The sequence below is a fragment of the Hyla sarda genome, unplaced genomic scaffold, assembly GCF_029499605.1.
Source record: "Hyla sarda isolate aHylSar1 unplaced genomic scaffold, aHylSar1.hap1 scaffold_1671, whole genome shotgun sequence".
Classification (NCBI taxonomy): Eukaryota; Metazoa; Chordata; class Amphibia; order Anura; family Hylidae; genus Hyla; species Hyla sarda.
This window is the reverse complement of record NW_026608311.1, coordinates 16,156-33,588: the sequence shown is the minus strand read 5'-3', so window position 1 is coordinate 33,588 and position 17,433 is coordinate 16,156. Positions and strand designations below refer to the sequence as shown.

General features: G+C 46.7%; 5 non-coding genes and 4 pseudogenes across 5 annotated transcripts; all 9 read right to left on the bottom strand.

The window, feature by feature from the left end:
- Window positions 1-561: 561 nt before the first annotated feature.
- On the bottom strand, window positions 562-785 carry LOC130311786 (U2 spliceosomal RNA; annotated as a pseudogene).
- A 658-nt stretch (window positions 786-1,443) lies between these two features.
- On the bottom strand, window positions 1,444-1,603 carry LOC130311788 (U2 spliceosomal RNA; annotated as a pseudogene).
- Window positions 1,604-3,692: 2,089 nt separating this feature from the next.
- Window positions 3,693-3,873, bottom strand: LOC130311784 (U2 spliceosomal RNA; annotated as a pseudogene).
- A 693-nt stretch (window positions 3,874-4,566) lies between these two features.
- On the bottom strand, window positions 4,567-4,726 carry LOC130311787 (U2 spliceosomal RNA; annotated as a pseudogene).
- Window positions 4,727-6,816: 2,090 nt separating this feature from the next.
- Window positions 6,817-7,007, bottom strand: LOC130311764 (U2 spliceosomal RNA). Its single transcript, XR_008860055.1, has one exon. It is a non-coding gene; the product is annotated as a U2 spliceosomal RNA (small nuclear RNA).
- Window positions 7,008-9,101: 2,094 nt separating this feature from the next.
- On the bottom strand, window positions 9,102-9,292 carry LOC130311763 (U2 spliceosomal RNA). Its single transcript, XR_008860054.1, has one exon. It is a non-coding gene; the product is annotated as a U2 spliceosomal RNA (small nuclear RNA).
- Window positions 9,293-11,378: 2,086 nt separating this feature from the next.
- On the bottom strand, window positions 11,379-11,569 carry LOC130311762 (U2 spliceosomal RNA). The gene has a single exon (XR_008860053.1). It is a non-coding gene; the product is annotated as a U2 spliceosomal RNA (small nuclear RNA).
- Window positions 11,570-13,664: 2,095 nt separating this feature from the next.
- Window positions 13,665-13,855, bottom strand: LOC130311761 (U2 spliceosomal RNA). Its single transcript, XR_008860052.1, has one exon. It is a non-coding gene; the product is annotated as a U2 spliceosomal RNA (small nuclear RNA).
- A 2,084-nt stretch (window positions 13,856-15,939) lies between these two features.
- LOC130311760 (U2 spliceosomal RNA) lies at window positions 15,940-16,130 on the bottom strand. The gene has a single exon (XR_008860051.1). It is a non-coding gene; the product is annotated as a U2 spliceosomal RNA (small nuclear RNA).
- Window positions 16,131-17,433: the final 1,303 nt, after the last annotated feature.

The following is a 17,433-nucleotide window of genomic DNA, read 5'->3' as shown; positions in this document are numbered from 1 at the left end:
TTGTCTTTGCCTTTGCAATACCACAGAAGCAATGCATGGTCAATGTACAGCAATGACACACCTGTGTGAACAGCCAGGAGACCCCCCCCCCCCCCCCCATGTTATGTTACATAGTTACATAGTTAGTACGGTCGAAAAAAGACATATGTCCATCAAGTTCAACCAGGGAATTAAGGGGTAGGGGTGTGGCGCGATATTGGGGAAGGGATGAGATTTTATATTTCTTCATAAGCATTAATCTTATTTTGTCAATTAGGAACATTCAGCACCCACCCGCTATCAAGGCAGCTGCCTATCATGTCATGCCCTACCTGCACAGGTGTGCTGGCTACTCAAATGATCCAATTAAGGAGGCCATTTAGTCAGCAGCAGCAGAAGTCCTGTGCCTGGACGCTCCAACAGGGGCCAGACACAAGCAGAAGCAGAAGCAGCAGAAGCAGCAGCAGCACCACCTTTTGTTTTTTGGCTGCAGCAGCAGCAAGGCCCACAGGGCTGGCTAGCTGGCTAGCCAGCAAGCAGGTAGCAATGAAAGTAGGAATCTTTCTTTTTAACCCTGTAAGGGGGTGGTGCACTGTACCCGAAGATACTGCCATATCGGGTCAATGCATAGGGCGACGGAAGCAAGCTTCGAAATCGGCCCCCGTTCTCAAAAATCCATTTAATATATGGTCCCCAGATAGGGGACGTATCAGATATTAAACTGATAAGAACAGATTTTTTTTTTTTTTTTTTTTATTTTAAGCCGAGGAACGTGCTTTCGATTCACCCAAAGTGCAAGAAAAAGTGCAAACGTGTTACACTAAAAAAAAACGTGCACAAAGGATGCGGTCTATCGCAAGCCCTTCTCCGATAGGAGAGAGGCCCCCCAACAAACCTTACCCTTCGCCTCCGGACCAAAAGGTACCTGCGAGGTTCCAGGTTCGATGTCCCTTTTCGCCAAAGCTACTAGGGGACCACAAATGCTCCCGGCATCCCCCTTGGCGTTGGCCAAGGTATCTGCCCGCAGAGCCGATTACGGTAGGTACCCTGCCAAAGCAGGGGTACCCGGGGTGTTTGCAGGGAGGTGCGGAACCTAATGGCCACACACACCTCCCCTAGACCGCCAGGAGGGACACCCAGAAGGGCTACCGCATCCTGACAAATCCTGTGAACACACAACACGCAAAAAGTGACACAGTGAGACAAAAAAATAAATAAATAAGTGAATGTGTGCAGATATACTGCCCGGACATCCGGCCGGATCTATAAAAATTTCTCTGATCCTAGCCAGAAGGCCGGGAATCAAGAGGTGAGTGCCACAAGGTGAAGAGATTATGGTGCCCGTGCTTCAACTCAGTGAGCCTATTCTCCCAGTGAGTTTCGGCACCTCGGGGTCACCACTCCCCGAGGCACAAAAGTACCTCGGCTCTAGACCCTCTCAGCCTCATGGCGAGACCCGGAGGGAACAGGTCACATCGGGGCAGCCGTCGAGCTGATTCCTCAGAACCAGCCCCGGAAAGCCCTGGTACACCTGCATCCTCCATGCAGCACCCATCCCCACCAGCATGAAAACTGATAAGAACAGATACTACACTTGATCTTAGCCAAAAGGCCGAGAAGCGATAACCGTGAAAGGGGCGGGCCCAACAAGGTCCCCTTCATGGGCACTATCACTGCTTGCTGTCAGGGAGGCTGCCAGACAATTTTCCATGCACACTCTGGGCTGGGGGGCAGTCAACCACCAGTACACACAGCAGAACCTAAACCCATACCATTATTGCTAAGCAGCAAGACAGGGGCCCATTGCACTCCCACGGGGCCTTTTTAAATGCAATCCATAACCCGGATTTGCCAGGAACCCTTCTTACTCCTCCTACTTGCATGTGACACTGGGCTTAGGATCTGCATAGGAAACACACACACAAGCACACACCTACCTTTGTTGCCTGCAGATGCCTCCTTGGCTGTCCCCAAACGGTATCAAACCAACACCCACGGGAAGCTGTAAGCATAGAGGACATGCCTGCACCCCATTGGACTTACCTGTGTGGGTTAAATCCGGGTTATTTGACAACCTATGGCGGTGATGGTTCTGCTCAGGCAGAGCAGTGCTGATGCTCCTCATAAAGCTGTCGCTGCTGTGAAGGTTCTAGGTGACATCACAAATCCCTATGGTTACATACACAACAAAGCTGGGTTGTTGTTGTTTACACTCTGCAAGGCCTGTGGAAGTGAGTGACATCATAGCACTGTAGTTCTGAGGGTTCAAGATGGATGCAACAATCTCCTGTTGCTTCTATGAAGGCCGTAATAGACGACATCACCAAACAGCTCCATAGTCACATACACAGCAAAGGAGAGATGTTGTTTACACCTAGTGATGTCAGTGGTATTGAGTGACATCACAGCACAGTGCTAAGGCTCCTGGGCCTGGACACAGCAGCGGCTGCAATATCTCAACGGAGAATACGTTTATATCTATGTGTGTGTGTGCGCATATATATATATATATATATATATATATATATATATATATATATTTCTCCGCCGAAATCACTTTTAAACCCATTTCCACCTTTTTTTCCCTTCTCTTCCTCTTACTTTTTTTTCACGTTTTTTTACGTTTTTCTCCTTTTCGCCTCTTTTCTGGGCGTATTATTCTTCTTTTTCTTCTTTTTTTTCGTCTAATGCATACCCCATCAGTGCAGCAATGCTTATTCAATACCGCCAGCAGATGGAGACACTGGGGGATAATTTTCTAAGGATTTATACTGATTTTTCCTGTCTGAATTTGTCGCACAGAAAGTTGCAGGCCAAATATGTGTGACATTTCTGCGACTTTAGCTTCTAGAGCATTTTTACAACATTATACATAGGTGCTGAATACATAAAAAGCGACTGTTCAGCGACAGACAAGTCGCATCGGCTGAAAGTAGGCCAGAATGTCAGTCCATGTTGGAGCAGGTTTAGATACAGTCTAAAGCATAGATCTCAAAGTCTGTGCACAGAATTTAGCAAGGGCCTCGCACCTTCTGATGCATCAGGTAGGTGCACAATAGCATAGCCTAACCCTCTGTACTTTGGTCTATATTGATGCGGGACATAGACAGCCAGCTGATGACCAATCCATTAGTGCAATGGATGGCTGGAAGCATTTGTCTTTGCCTTTGCAATACCACAGAAGCAATGCATGGTCAATGTACAGCAATGACACACCTGTGTGAACAGCCAGGAGACCCCCCCCCCCCCCATGTTATGTTACATAGTTACATAGTTAGTACGGTCGAAAAAAGACATATGTCCATCAAGTTCAACCAGGGAATTAAGGGGTAGGGGTGTGGCGCGATATTGGGGAAGGGATGAGATTTTATATTTCTTCATAAGCATTAATCTTATTTTGTCAATTAGGAACATTCAGCACCCACCCGCTATCAAGGCAGCTGCCTATCATGTCATGCCCTACCTGCACAGGTGTGCTGGCTACTCAAATGATCCAATTAAGGAGGCCATTTAGTCAGCAGCAGCAGAAGTCCTGTGCCTGGACGCTCCAACAGGGGCCAGACACAAGCAGAAGCAGAAGCAGCAGAAGCAGCAGCAGCACCACCTTTTGTTTTTTGGCTGCAGCACCAGTAAGGCCCACAGGGCTGGCTAGCTGGCTAGCCAGCAAGCAGGTAGCAATGAAAGTAGGAATCTTTCTTTTTAACCCTGTAAGGGGGTGGTGCACTGTACCCGAAGATACTGCCATATCGGGTCAATGCATAGGGCGACGGAAGCAAGCTTCGAAATCGGCCCCCGTTCTCAAAAATCCATTTAATATATGGTCCCCAGATAGGGGACGTATCAGATATTAAACTGATAAGAACAGATTTTTTTCTTTTTTTATCTAAAGCCGAGGAACGTGCTTTCGATTCACCCAAAGTGCAAGAAAAAGTGCAAACGTGTTACACTAAAAAAACGTGCACAAAGGATGCGGTCTATCGCAAGCCCTTCTCCGATAGGAGAGAGGCCCCCCAACAAACCTTACCCTTCGCCTCCGGACCAAAAGGTACCTGCGAGGTTCCAGGTTCGATGTCCCTTTTCGCCGAAGCTACTAGGGGACCACAAATGCTCCCGGCATCCCCCTTGGCATTAGCCAAGGTATCTGCCCGCAGAGCCGATTACGGTAGGTACCCTGCCAAAGCAGGAGTACCCGGGGTGTTTGCAGGGAGGTGCGGAACCTAATGGCCACACACACCTCCCCTAGACCGCCAGGAGGGACACCCAGAAGGGCTACCGCATCCTGACAAATCCTGTGAACACACAACACGCAAAAAGTGACACAGTGAGACAAAAAAGAAATAAATAAGTGAATGTGTGCAGATATACTGCCCGGACATCCGGCCGGATCTATAAAAATTTCTCTGATCCTAGCCAGAAGGCCGGGAATCAAGAGGTGAGTGCCACAAGGTGAAGAGATTATGGTGCCCGTGCTTCAACCCAGTGAGTCTATTTTCCCAGTGAGTTTCGGCACCTCGGGGTCACCACTCCCCGAGGCACAAAAGTACCTCGGCTCTAGACCCTCTCAGCCTCATGGCGAGACCCGGAGGGAACAGGTCACATCGGGGCAGCTGTCGAGCTGATTCCTCAGAACCAGCCCCGGAAAGCCCTGGTACACCTGCATCCTCCATGCAGCACCCATCCCCACCAGCATGAAAACTGATAAGAACAGATACTACACTTGATCTTAGCCAAAAGGCCGAGAAGCGATAACCGTGAAAGGGGCGGGCCCAACAAGGTCCCCTTCATGGGCACTATCACTGCTTGCTGTCAGGGAGGCTGCCAGACAATTTTCCATGCACACTCTGGGCTGGGGGGCAGTCAACCACCAGTACACACAGCAGAACCTAAACCCATACCATTATTGCTAAGCAGCAAGACAGGGGCCCATTGCACTCCCACGGGGCCTTTTTAAATGCAATCCATAACCCGGATTTGCCAGGAACCCTTCTTACTCCTCCTACTTGCATGTGACACTGGGCTTAGGATCTGCATAGGAAACACACACACAAGCACACACCTACCTTTGTTGCCTGCAGATGCCTCCTTGGCTGTCCCCAAACGGTATCAAACCAACACCCACGGGAAGCTGTAAGCATAGAGGACATGCCTGCACCCCATTGGACTTACCTGTGTGGGTTAAATCCGGGTTATTTGACAACCTATGGCGGTGATGGTTCTGCTCAGGCAGAGCAGTGCTGATGCTCCTCATAAAGCTGTCGCTGCTGTGAAGGTTCTAGGTGACATCACAAATCCCTATGGTTACATACACAACAAAGCTGGGTTGTTGTTGTTTACACTCTGCAAGGCCTGTGGAAGTGAGTGACATCATAGCACTGTAGTTCTGAGGGTTCAAGATGGATGCAACAATCTCCTGTTGCTTCTATGAAGGCCGTAATAGACGACATCACCAAACAGCTCCATAGTCACATACACAGCAAAGGAGAGATGTTGTTTACACCTAGTGATGTCAGTGGTATTGAGTGACATCACAGCACAGTGCTAAGGCTCCTGGGCCTGGACACAGCAGCGGCTGCAATATCTCAACGGAGAATACGTTTATATCTATGTGTGTGTGTGCGCATATATATATATATATATATATATATATATATATATATATATATTTCTCCGCCGAAATCACTTTTAAACCCATTTCCACCTTTTTTTCCCTTCTCTTCCTCTTACTTTTTTTTCACGTTTTTTTACGTTTTTCTCCTTTTCGCCTCTTTTCTGGGCGTATTATTCTTCTTTTTCTTCTTTTTTTTCGTCTAATGCATACCCCATCAGTGCAGCAATGCTTATTCAATACCGCCAGCAGATGGAGACACTGGGGGATAATTTTCTAAGGATTTATACTGATTTTTCCTGTCTGAATTTGTCGCACAGAAAGTTGCAGGCCAAATATGTGTGACATTTCTGCGACTTTAGCTTCTAGAGCATTTTTACAACATTATACATAGGTGCTGAATACATAAAAAGCGACTGTTCAGCGACAGACAAGTCGCATCGGCTGAAAGTAGGCCAGAATGTCAGTCCATGTTGGAGCAGGTTTAGATACAGTCTAAAGCATAGATCTCAAAGTCTGTGCACAGAATTTAGCAAGGGCCTCGCACCTTCTGATGCATCAGGTAGGTGCACAATAGCATAGCCTAACCCTCTGTACTTTGGTCTATATTGATGCGGGACATAGACAGCCAGCTGATGACCAATCCATTAGTGCAATGGATGGCTGGAAGCATTTGTCTTTGCCTTTGCAATACCACAGAAGCAATGCATGGTCAATGTACAGCAATGACACACCTGTGTGAACAGCCAGGAGACCCCCCCCCCCCCCCATGTTATGTTACATAGTTACATAGTTAGTACGGTCGAAAAAAGACATATGTCCATCAAGTTCAACCAGGGAATTAAGGGGTAGGGGTGTGGCGCGATATTGGGGAAGGGATGAGATTTTATATTTCTTCATAAGCATTAATCTTATTTTGTCAATTAGGAACATTCAGCACCCACCCGCTATCAAGGCAGCTGCCTATCATGTCATGCCCTACCTGCACAGGTGTGCTGGCTACTCAAATGATCCAATTAAGGAGGCCATTTAGTCAGCAGCAGCAGAAGTCCTGTGCCTGGACGCTCCAACAGGGGCCAGACACAAGCAGAAGCAGAAGCAGCAGAAGCAGCAGCAGCACCACCTTTTGTTTTTTGGCTGCAGCAGCAGCAAGGCCCACAGGGCTGGCTAGCTGGCTAGCCAGCAAGCAGGTAGCAATGAAAGTAGGAATCTTTCTTTTTAACCCTGTAAGGGGGTGGTGCACTGTACCCGAAGATACTGCCATATCGGGTCAATGCATAGGGCGACGGAAGCAAGCTTCGAAATCGGCCCCCGTTCTCAAAAATCCATTTAATATATGGTCCCCAGATAGGGGACGTATCAGATATTAAACTGATAAGAACAGATACTACACTTGATCTTAGCCAAAAGGCCGAGAAGCGATAACCGTGAAAGGGGCGGGCCCAACAAGGTCCCCTTCATGGGCACTATCACTGCTTGCTGTCAGGGAGGCTGCCAGACAATTTTCCATGCACACTCTGGGCTGGGGGGCAGTCAACCACCAGTACACACAGCAGAACCGAAACCCATACCATTATTGCTAAGCAGCAAGACAGGGGCCCATTGCACTCCCACGGGGCCTTTTTAAATGCAATCCATAACCCGGATTTGCCAGGAACCCTTCTTACTCCTCCTACTTGCATGTGACACTGGGCTTAGGATCTGCATAGGAAACACACACACAAGCACACACCTACCTTTGTTGCCTGCAGATGCCTCCTTGGCTGTCCCCAAACGGTATCAAACCAACACCCACGGGAAGCTGTAAGCATAGAGGACATGCCTGCACCCCATTGGACTTACCTGTGTGGGTTAAATCCGGGTTATTTGACAACCTATGGCGGTGATGGTTCTGCTCAGGCAGAGCAGTGCTGATGCTCCTCATAAAGCTGTCGCTGCTGTGAAGGTTCTAGGTGACATCACAAATCCCTTTGGTTACATACACAACAAAGCTGGGTTGTTGTTGTTTACACTCTGCAAGGCCTGTGGAAGTGAGTGACATCATAGCACTGTAGTTCTGAGGGTTCAAGATGGATGCAACAATCTCCTGTTGCTTCTATGAAGGCCGTAATAGACGACATCACCAAACAGCTCCATAGTCACATACACAGCAAAGGAGAGATGTTGTTTACACCTAGTGATGTCAGTGGTATTGAGTGACATCACAGCACAGTGCTAAGGCTCCTGGGCCTGGACACAGCAGCGGCTGCAATATCTCAACGGAGAATACGTTTATATCTATATGTGTGTGTGCGCATATATATATATATATATATATATATATATATATATATATATATATATATTTCTCCGCCGAAATCACTTTTAAACCCATTTCCACCTTTTTTTCCCTTCTCTTCCTCTTACTTTTTTTTCACGTTTTTTTACGTTTTTCTCCTTTTCGCCTCTTTTCTGGGCGTATTATTCTTCTTTTTCTTCTTTTTTTTCGTCTAATGCATACCCCATCAGTGCAGCAATGCTTATTCAATACCGCCAGCAGATGGAGACACTGGGGGATAATTTTCTAAGGATTTATACTGATTTTTCCTGTCTGAATTTGTCGCACAGAAAGTTGCAGGCCAAATATGTGTGACATTTCTGCGACTTTAGCTTCTAGAGCATTTTTACAACATTATACATAGGTGCTGAATACATAAAAAGCGACTGTTCAGCGACAGACAAGTCGCATCGGCTGAAAGTAGGCCAGAATGTCAGTCCATGTTGGAGCAGGTTTAGATACAGTCTAAAGCATAGATCTCAAAGTCTGTGCACAGAATTTAGCAAGGGCCTCGCACCTTCTGATGCATCAGGTAGGTGCACAATAGCATAGCCTAACCCTCTGTACTTTGGTCTATATTGATGCGGGACATAGACAGCCAGCTGATGACCAATCCATTAGTGCAATGGATGGCTGGAAGCATTTGTCTTTGCCTTTGCAATACCACAGAAGCAATGCATGGTCAATGTACAGCAATGACACACCTGTGTGAACAGCCAGGAGACCCCCCCCCCCCCATGTTATGTTACATAGTTACATAGTTAGTACGGTCGAAAAAAGACATATGTCCATCACGTTCAACCAGGGAATTAAGGGGTAGGGGTGTGGCGCGATATTGGGGAAGGGATGAGATTTTATATTTCTTCATAAGCATTAATCTTATTTTGTCAATTAGGAACATTCAGCACCCACCCGCTATCAAGGCAGCTGCCTATCATGTCATGCCCTACCTGCACAGGTGTGCTGGCTACTCAAATGATCCAATTAAGGAGGCCATTTAGTCAGCAGCAGCAGAAGTCCTGTGCCTGGACGCTCCAACAGGGGCCAGACACAAGCAGAAGCAGAAGCAGCAGAAGCAGCAGCAGCACCACCTTTTGTTTTTTGGCTGCAGCAGCAGCAAGGCCCACAGGGCTGGCTAGCTGGCTAGCCAGCAAGCAGGTAGCAATGAAAGTAGGAATCTTTCTTTTTAACCCTGTAAGGGGGTGGTGCACTGTACCCGAAGATACTGCCATATCGGGTCAATGCATAGGGCGACGGAAGCAAGCTTCGAAATCGGCCCCCGTTCTCAAAAATCCATTTAATATATGGTCCCCAGATAGGGGACGTATCAGATATTAAACTGATAAGAACAGATACTACACTTGATCTTAGCCAAAAGGCCGAGAAGCGATAACCGTGAAAGGGGCGGGCCCAACAAGGTCCCCTTCATGGGCACTATCACTGCTTGCTGTCAGGGAGGCTGCCAGACAATTTTCCATGCACACTCTGGGCTGGGGGGCAGTCAACCACCAGTACACACAGCAGAACCTAAACCCATACCATTATTGCTAAGCAGCAAGACAGGGGCCCATTGCACTCCCACGGGGCCTTTTTAAATGCAATCCATAACCCGGATTTGCCAGGAACCCTTCTTACTCCTCCTACTTGCATGTGACACTGGGCTTAGGATCTGCATAGGAAACACACACACAAGCACACACCTACCTTTGTTGCCTGCAGATGCCTCCTTGGCTGTCCCCAAACGGTATCAAACCAACACCCACGGGAAGCTGTAAGCATAGAGGACATGCCTGCACCCCATTGGACTTACCTGTGTGGGTTAAATCCGGGTTATTTGACAACCTATGGCGGTGATGGTTCTGCTCAGGCAGAGCAGTGCTGATGCTCCTCATAAAGCTGTCGCTGCTGTGAAGGTTCTAGGTGACATCACAAATCCCTTTGGTTACATACACAACAAAGCTGGGTTGTTGTTGTTTACACTCTGCAAGGCCTGTGGAAGTGAGTGACATCATAGCACTGTAGTTCTGAGGGTTCAAGATGGATGCAACAATCTCCTGTTGCTTCTATGAAGGCCGTAATAGACGACATCACCAAACAGCTCCATAGTCACATACACAGCAAAGGAGAGATGTTGTTTACACCTAGTGATGTCAGTGGTATTGAGTGACATCACAGCACAGTGCTAAGGCTCCTGGGCCTGGACACAGCAGCGGCTGCAATATCTCAACGGAGAATACGTTTATATCTATATGTGTGTGTGCGCATATATATATATATATATATATATATATATATATATATATATTTCTCCGCCGAAATCACTTTTAAACCCATTTCCACCTTTTTTTCCCTTCTCTTCCTCTTACTTTTTTTTCACGTTTTTTTACGTTTTTCTCCTTTTCGCCTCTTTTCTGGGCGTATTATTCTTCTTTTTCTTCTTTTTTTTCGTCTAATGCATACCCCATCAGTGCAGCAATGCTTATTCAATACCGCCAGCAGATGGAGACACTGGGGGATAATTTTCTAAGGATTTATACTGATTTTTCCTGTCTGAATTTGTCGCACAGAAAGTTGCAGGCCAAATATGTGTGACATTTCTGCGACTTTAGCTTCTAGAGCATTTTTACAACATTATACATAGGTGCTGAATACATAAAAAGCGACTGTTCAGCGACAGACAAGTCGCATCGGCTGAAAGTAGGCCAGAATGTCAGTCCATGTTGGAGCAGGTTTAGATACAGTCTAAAGCATAGATCTCAAAGTCTGTGCACAGAATTTAGCAAGGGCCTCGCACCTTCTGATGCATCAGGTAGGTGCACAATAGCATAGCCTAACCCTCTGTACTTTGGTCTATATTGATGCGGGACATAGACAGCCAGCTGATGACCAATCCATTAGTGCAATGGATGGCTGGAAGCATTTGTCTTTGCCTTTGCAATACCACAGAAGCAATGCATGGTCAATGTACAGCAATGACACACCTGTGTGAACAGCCAGGAGACCCCCCCCCCCCCATGTTATGTTACATAGTTACATAGTTAGTACGGTCGAAAAAAGACATATGTCCATCACGTTCAACCAGGGAATTAAGGGGTAGGGGTGTGGCGCGATATTGGGGAAGGGATGAGATTTTATATTTCTTCATAAGCATTAATCTTATTTTGTCAATTAGGAACATTCAGCACCCACCCGCTATCAAGGCAGCTGCCTATCATGTCATGCCCTACCTGCACAGGTGTGCTGGCTACTCAAATGATCCAATTAAGGAGGCCATTTAGTCAGCAGCAGCAGAAGTCCTGTGCCTGGACGCTCCAACAGGGGCCAGACACAAGCAGAAGCAGAAGCAGCAGAAGCAGCAGCAGCACCACCTTTTGTTTTTTGGCTGCAGCAGCAGCAAGGCCCACAGGGCTGGCTAGCTGGCTAGCCAGCAAGCAGGTAGCAATGAAAGTAGGAATCTTTCTTTTTAACCCTGTAAGGGGGTGGTGCACTGTACCCGAAGATACTGCCATATCGGGTCAATGCATAGGGCGACGGAAGCAAGCTTCGAAATCGGCCCCCGTTCTCAAAAATCCATTTAATATATGGTCCCCAGATAGGGGACGTATCAGATATTAAACTGATAAGAACAGATACTACACTTGATCTTAGCCAAAAGGCCGAGAAGCGATAACCGTGAAAGGGGCGGGCCCAACAAGGTCCCCTTCATGGGCACTATCACTGCTTGCTGTCAGGGAGGCTGCCAGACAATTTTCCATGCACACTCTGGGCTGGGGGGCAGTCAACCACCAGTACACACAGCAGAACCTAAACCCATACCATTATTGCTAAGCAGCAAGACAGGGGCCCATTGCACTCCCACGGGGCCTTTTTAAATGCAATAACCCGGATTTGCCAGGAACCCTTCTTACTCCTCCTACTTGCATGTGACACTGGGCTTAGGATCTGCATAGGAAACACACACACAAGCACACACCTACCTTTGTTGCCTGCAGATGCCTCCTTGGCTGTCCCCAAACGGTATCAAACCAACACCCACGGGAAGCTGTAAGCATAGAGGACATGCCTGCACCCCATTGGACTTACCTGTGTGGGTTAAATCCGGGTTATTTGACAACCTATGGCGGTGATGGTTCTGCTCAGGCAGAGCAGTGCTGATGCTCCTCATAAAGCTGTCGCTGCCTGCTGTGAAGGTTCTAGGTGACATCACAAATCCCTTTGGTTACATACACAACAAAGCTGGGTTGTTGTTGTTTACACTCTGCAAGGCCTGTGGAAGTGAGTGACATCATAGCACTGTAGTTCTGAGGGTTCAAGATGGATGCAACAATCTCCTGTTGCTTCTATGAAGGCCGTAATAGACGACATCACCAAACAGCTCCATAGTCACATACACAGCAAAGGAGAGATGTTGTTTACACCTAGTGATGTCAGTGGTATTGAGTGACATCACAGCACAGTGCTAAGGCTCCTGGGCCTGGACACAGCAGCGGCTGCAATATCTCAACGGAGAATACGTTTATATCTATATGTGTGTGTGCGCATATATATATATATATATATATATATATATATATATATATATATATATATTTCTCCGCCGAAATCACTTTTAAACCCATTTCCACCTTTTTTTCCCTTCTCTTCCTCTTACTTTTTTTTCACGTTTTTTTACGTTTTTCTCCTTTTCGCCTCTTTTCTGGGCGTATTATTCTTCTTTTTCTTCTTTTTTTTCGTCTAATGCATACCCCATCAGTGCAGCAATGCTTATTCAATACCGCCAGCAGATGGAGACACTGGGGGATAATTTTCTAAGGATTTATACTGATTTTTCCTGTCTGAATTTGTCGCACAGAAAGTTGCAGGCCAAATATGTGTGACATTTCTGCGACTTTAGCTTCTAGAGCATTTTTACAACATTATACATAGGTGCTGAATACATAAAAAGCGACTGTTCAGCGACAGACAAGTCGCATCGGCTGAAAGTAGGCCAGAATGTCAGTCCATGTTGGAGCAGGTTTAGATACAGTCTAAAGCATAGATCTCAAAGTCTGTGCACAGAATTTAGCAAGGGCCTCGCACCTTCTGATGCATCAGGTAGGTGCACAATAGCATAGCCTAACCCTCTGTACTTTGGTCTATATTGATGCGGGACATAGACAGCCAGCTGATGACCAATCCATTAGTGCAATGGATGGCTGGAAGCATTTGTCTTTGCCTTTGCAATACCACAGAAGCAATGCATGGTCAATGTACAGCAATGACACACCTGTGTGAACAGCCAGGAGACCCCCCCCCCCCCCATGTTATGTTACATAGTTACATAGTTAGTACGGTCGAAAAAAGACATATGTCCATCACGTTCAACCAGGGAATTAAGGGGTAGGGGTGTGGCGCGATATTGGGGAAGGGATGAGATTTTATATTTCTTCATAAGCATTAATCTTATTTTGTCAATTAGGAACATTCAGCACCCACCCGCTATCAAGGCAGCTGCCTATCATGTCATGCCCTACCTGCACAGGTGTGCTGGCTACTCAAATGATCCAATTAAGGAGGCCATTTAGTCAGCAGCAGCAGAAGTCCTGTGCCTGGACGCTCCAACAGGGGCCAGACACAAGCAGAAGCAGAAGCAGCAGAAGCAGCAGCAGCACCACCTTTTGTTTTTTGGCTGCAGCAGCAGCAAGGCCCACAGGGCTGGCTAGCTGGCTAGCCAGCAAGCAGGTAGCAATGAAAGTAGGAATCTTTCTTTTTAACCCTGTAAGGGGGTGGTGCACTGTACCCGAAGATACTGCCATATCGGGTCAATGCATAGGGCGACGGAAGCAAGCTTCGAAATCGGCCCCCGTTCTCAAAAATCCATTTAATATATGGTCCCCAGATAGGGGACGTATCAGATATTAAACTGATAAGAACAGATACTACACTTGATCTTAGCCAAAAGGCCGAGAAGCGATAACCGTGAAAGGGGCGGGCCCAACAAGGTCCCCTTCATGGGCACTATCACTGCTTGCTGTCAGGGAGGCTGCCAGACAATTTTCCATGCACACTCTGGGCTGGGGGGCAGTCAACCACCAGTACACACAGCAGAACCTAAACCCATACCATTATTGCTAAGCAGCAAGACAGGGGCCCATTGCACTCCCACGGGGCCTTTTTAAATGCAATCCATAACCCGGATTTGCCAGGAACCCTTCTTACTCCTCCTACTTGCATGTGACACTGGGCTTAGGATCTGCATAGGAAACACACACACAAGCACACACCTACCTTTGTTGCCTGCAGATGCCTCCTTGGCTGTCCCCAAACGGTATCAAACCAACACCCACGGGAAGCTGTAAGCATAGAGGACATGCCTGCACCCCATTGGACTTACCTGTGTGGGTTAAATCCGGGTTATTTGACAACCTATGGCGGTGATGGTTCTGCTCAGGCAGAGCAGTGCTGATGCTCCTCATAAAGCTGTCGCTGCTGTGAAGGTTCTAGGTGACATCACAAATCCCTTTGGTTACATACACAACAAAGCTGGGTTGTTGTTGTTTACACTCTGCAAGGCCTGTGGAAGTGAGTGACATCATAGCACTGTAGTTCTGAGGGTTCAAGATGGATGCAACAATCTCCTGTTGCTTCTATGAAGGCCGTAATAGACGACATCACCAAACAGCTCCATAGTCACATACACAACAAAGGAGAGATGTTGTTTACACCTAGTGATGTCAGTGGTATTGAGTGACATCACAGCACAGTGCTAAGGCTCCTGGGCCTGGACACAGCAGCGGCTGCAATATCTCAACGGAGAATACGTTTATATCTATATGTGTGTGTGCGCATATATATATATATATATATATATATATATATATATATATATATATTTCTCCGCCGAAATCACTTTTAAACCCATTTCCACCTTTTTTTCCCTTCTCTTACTTTTTTTTCACGTTTTTTTACGTTTTTCTCCTTTTCGCCTCTTTTCTGGGCGTATTATTCTTCTTTTTCTTCTTTTTTTTCGTCTAATGCATACCCCATCAGTGCAGCAATGCTTATTCAATACCGCCAGCAGATGGAGACACTGGGGGATAATTTTCTAAGGATTTATACTGATTTTTCCTGTCTGAATTTGTCGCACAGAAAGTTGCAGGCCAAATATGTGTGACATTTCTGCGACTTTAGCTTCTAGAGCATTTTTACAACATTATACATAGGTGCTGAATACATAAAAAGCGACTGTTCAGCGACAGACAAGTCGCATCGGCTGAAAGTAGGCCAGAATGTCAGTCCATGTTGGAGCAGGTTTAGATACAGTCTAAAGCATAGATCTCAAAGTCTGTGCACAGAATTTAGCAAGGGCCTCGCACCTTCTGATGCATCAGGTAGGTGCACAATAGCATAGCCTAACCCTCTGTACTTTGGTCTATATTGATGCGGGACATAGACAGCCAGCTGATGACCAATCCATTAGTGCAATGGATGGCTGGAAGCATTTGTCTTTGCCTTTGCAATACCACAGAAGCAATGCATGGTCAATGTACAGCAATGACACACCTGTGTGAACAGCCAGGAGACCCCCCCCCCCCCATGTTATGTTACATAGTTACATAGTTAGTACGGTCGAAAAAAGACATATGTCCATCACGTTCAACCAGGGAATTAAGGGGTAGGGGTGTGGCGCGATATTGGGGAAGGGATGAGATTTTATATTTCTTCATAAGCATTAATCTTATTTTGTCAATTAGGAACATTCAGCACCCACCCGCTATCAAGGCAGCTGCCTATCATGTCATGCCCTACCTGCACAGGTGTGCTGGCTACTCAAATGATCCAATTAAGGAGGCCATTTAGTCAGCAGCAGCAGAAGTCCTGTGCCTGGACGCTCCAACAGGGGCCAGACACAAGCAGAAGCAGAAGCAGCAGAAGCAGCAGCAGCACCACCTTTTGTTTTTTGGCTGCAGCAGCAGCAAGGCCCACAGGGCTGGCTAGCTGGCTAGCCAGCAAGCAGGTAGCAATGAAAGTAGGAATCTTTCTTTTTAACCCTGTAAGGGGGTGGTGCACTGTACCCGAAGATACTGCCATATCGGGTCAATGCATAGGGCGACGGAAGCAAGCTTCGAAATCGGCCCCCGTTCTCAAAAATCCATTTAATATATGGTCCCCAGATAGGGGACGTATCAGATATTAAACTGATAAGAACAGATACTACACTTGATCTTAGCCAAAAGGCCGAGAAGCGATAACCGTGAAAGGGGCGGGCCCAACAAGGTCCCCTTCATGGGCACTATCACTGCTTGCTGTCAGGGAGGCTGCCAGACAATTTTCCATGCACACTCTGGGCTGGGGGGCAGTCAACCACCAGTACACACAGCAGAACCTAAACCCATACCATTATTGCTAAGCAGCAAGACAGGGGCCCATTGCACTCCCACGGGGCCTTTTTAAATGCAATCCATAACCCGGATTTGCCAGGAACCCTTCTTACTCCTCCTACTTGCATGTGACACTGGGCTTAGGATCTGCATAGGAAACACACACACAAGCACACACCTACCTTTGTTGCCTGCAGATGCCTCCTTGGCTGTCCCCAAACGGTATCAAACCAACACCCACGGGAAGCTGTAAGCATAGAGGACATGCCTGCACCCCATTGGACTTACCTGTGTGGGTTAAATCCGGGTTATTTGACAACCTATGGCGGTGATGGTTCTGCTCAGGCAGAGCAGTGCTGATGCTCCTCATAAAGCTGTCGCTGCTGTGAAGGTTCTAGGTGACATCACAAATCCCTTTGGTTACATACACAACAAAGCTGGGTTGTTGTTGTTTACACTCTGCAAGGCCTGTGGAAGTGAGTGACATCATAGCACTGTAGTTCTGAGGGTTCAAGATGGATGCAACAATCTCCTGTTGCTTCTATGAAGGCCGTAATAGACGACATCACCAAACAGCTCCATAGTCACATACACAGCAAAGGAGAGATGTTGTTTACACCTAGTGATGTCAGTGGTATTGAGTGACATCACAGCACAGTGCTAAGGCTCCTGGGCCTGGACACAGCAGCGGCTGCAATATCTCAACGGAGAATACGTTTATATCTATATGTGTGTGTGCGCATATATATATATATATATATATATATATATATATATATATATATATTTCTCCGCCGAAATCACTTTTAAACCCATTTCCACCTTTTTTTCCCTTCTCTTCCTCTTACTTTTTTTTCACGTTTTTTTACGTTTTTCTCCTTTTCGCCTCTTTTCTGGGCGTATTATTCTTCTTTTTCTTCTTTTTTTTCGTCTAATGCATACCCCATCAGTGCAGCAATGCTTATTCAATACCGCCAGCAGATGGAGACACTGGGGGATAATTTTCTAAGGATTTATACTGATTTTTCCTGTCTGAATTTGTCGCACAGAAAGTTGCAGGCCAAATATGTGTGACATTTCTGCGACTTTAGCTTCTAGAGCATTTTTACAACATTATACATAGGTGCTGAATACATAAAAAGCGACTGTTCAGCGACAGACAAGTCGCATCG